General features: G+C 40.2%; 1 protein-coding gene across 1 annotated transcript in view; it reads right to left on the bottom strand.

The window, feature by feature from the left end:
• Positions 1 to 2,758, bottom strand: part of MAST4 (microtubule associated serine/threonine kinase family member 4) — a 577,822-nt gene that overhangs the window by 211,112 nt on the left and 363,952 nt on the right. The window lies entirely within an intron of this gene.

Here is a 2,758-nt window from a genome sequence, read left to right as displayed (position 1 = left end):
GCAACAGTGTCATACTTGTAAAAGAGTTTATCTCAGCACACGTCAACTATTCCCCACCTCCCTGTGATGCTCTCGAATAGAATTCAGCCACCCTGAGGAGGCTCGTCTTACACTTCCCTTGGTGGAGTTAACTAAATCACTCACAGTCCCCAAGAAAGAAATGAGGATAGTGCCACATAAAAATAATTAGATCTTTCTCTATATATGGCAATCATCAGAACGAGGAATAAACTAACTGCATTAATTTGGGGGAAGTCAGACTCCGTTGTGCGGCAAAGACTTGTGTGAACAGGCAAACCCGATAGGAAACTACCAACTGGAAATGCAAGAGATAGGCACTTGGATTTTTATTTTCGAAAAGCTCATTTTTAAGATTGCAGTGCTGTATACTTAACAAAAGCAATCTAATATGAATAAGGAGGGAAAGAAAGAATGTGAATTTTGAAAGCCTGAAAGTTTCATCTTGTATTTATTCAAAGAACCTAATTTTTCACAGCATTCATAACTTGGAACTAAGTGTACTTCCACTGTAGTGTATGAAGAACGTAACTGACTCACTTCCTATAATGCATTTTAAAATGTTTTAAAACTTGGCAACCCCTGGTTTGTTGAGAACAAATACTAGAACAAATTAGAGCTTAATTTTATCAAGAATTCTAATTTTCAAGTACTACAAGGCATCTCTTTCTCTTTCTCTCTCTCTTTCTCTCTCACACATACACACACACGCAAAGAGAGAGAGAGAGAGAGCCAAACTGCAGTAAAATAGCAAGTATATTCAAGCAGTTATATTTCAAAGGCTATGAAGTCAAACTCCGTCTTTTTACAGATGAAGAAACTGAGGGCACACAGTTGGCGGCTATACTAGGATTAGATCCTGGTCTGTGAATTTACTCTTATCCCAGAGGCCTGTCTAGGCAGGGATGCCACAGGTAGCTGTTCAGGTTGTGCCCTGGGCAAGGAGGGAAGTGGGAACCAACATCTAGTCTGCTTTCCATGGTTTTATGCCTGCACCTGGCTCTGGGCTGCTTCCACTCCATTTTTCTCATTTTCACGAAGTCTCCCTCAGCTCTGTGCCCTTCTGGAGGGCTATCCGTTTCTAACTCCACAAAGGTATATATGGGCCAGTGGAGGTTTACAGGATACTCTCAGAACTCTTTTCTACATCCTTAACTATCAACTTGCTCTGGGGCATTTGTTAATGTTAACTAGGTACCAGCTTATCTCTCAGTGTGAGCTCACAGAACCAACCAATCCTCCTACCCTTTGGAGGGAACAAATCCATACTTGAAATATAGTCACTGACTCCATAGAGAGGCAGATAGAGATGAAAAAAGTAATTGTAATTTAGTAGAAAAAAGCATCACAAAAGGAAATACTAAAAAGATATAATGGATCCCAGCTACTCAGAAGGTTGAGGCGGGAAGACTGCTTGAGTCCAGCAGTTTTGAGACCAGCCTGGGCAACACAGCAAGACTCCATCTCAAACAAACAAACAAGATATAATAGAGCACAAAAAAGAGGCCTCAACTTTCCTTAGGAAAGTTGGTCAGGGAAAGTTCGAAAGCATGGGTGTCACAGCCAGATTATGATAAATAAAAGAAAAAAATCAGTTACCACCCTATAACAAAAAATAAAGCAAAATCCTCAAATTCTTTAACTTTTAAGGCAGACCTTCATCTCAGGAAACACATTAGAATATTATCCAATAGCCTTCTACACACAGATCTTCTGAGGTAAATTTCGGTTCCATATAGCCAATGGACTATAATACATTTTCACTTCAGTTTCCTTTTACTACCCCTAATTTAACAAACCCAAAAGAAAACTCACCATCCTGCCCTCCAAGACTCCAAAATAAGCTTCCTTTCAATGTAAAATATCCAGAATGCCACCATTATTTCCACCTAATGTCAAAATACATTGACCCCAAATACATTGTATCTTGGCTAGATTATTCCTCTTAACTGGTCTACTTCCTCCCAGGTACCCTCTACACCTTGGTGACCACATAAACTCCAGAGTGATCACTTTCAGAATATGTCACTCTGCTGTTCAAAATCTCCAACAGCTTCCCTGTGAGTAGAAGCCACAAATTTAGGACATTTGGCCCCAAATGGGATAATCAAGCATCAATAGGAACAACAATGGTAATGTATTACAACATATCAAATGTCATGAGTTCAAGAAGAGAAAGTTACGTCACCTTGAGAAGATGCTAGAGAACTGCTGCAGTAATCCTGAAAACTGATACAGGGAAAGAATCAAGCACATCCCCTGCATTCCCTATGAGTTACACCTCACAGATGGGGAAATCATTCACTTTATAGATGCATTCCGATTGGTGAATAAAGGGGGAACTGCGGTCATAAAATATCAAAATTTTGTATACTCTAAAGAACCCCAGGGAATCTAAGCCATGATCATCAGTGACTGCTGACATCACAAAGAGAGAAACCCTGGACACTGTGAGCTTCTCAAGACAACGCACATGAAGTGATCTTACCAAAAAGACTCCAGCACCCCTGGATACAACTAAGCCTCTACATCAAAATATCAAGTTACAGGTTAGAGACAAGGGAATGTGTTAAACAATATCACAGAGACGTGATCAGCAAAAGCTAGATACGAAAGTCACAACAAATGACCTGGTTTCTTAAAATTTTAATGGGGAGGAAGAAAAGATGGAAGGGGAACCCAAAGTTTAAGAGAAGGCCAGGCACAGTGGCTCATGCCTGTAATTCCAGCATGTTGGGAG

This window comes from Nomascus leucogenys, chromosome 18, assembly GCF_006542625.1.
Source record: "Nomascus leucogenys isolate Asia chromosome 18, Asia_NLE_v1, whole genome shotgun sequence".
Classification (NCBI taxonomy): domain Eukaryota; kingdom Metazoa; phylum Chordata; class Mammalia; order Primates; family Hylobatidae; genus Nomascus; species Nomascus leucogenys.
This window is presented reverse-complemented; position numbering and strand designations above follow the sequence as displayed.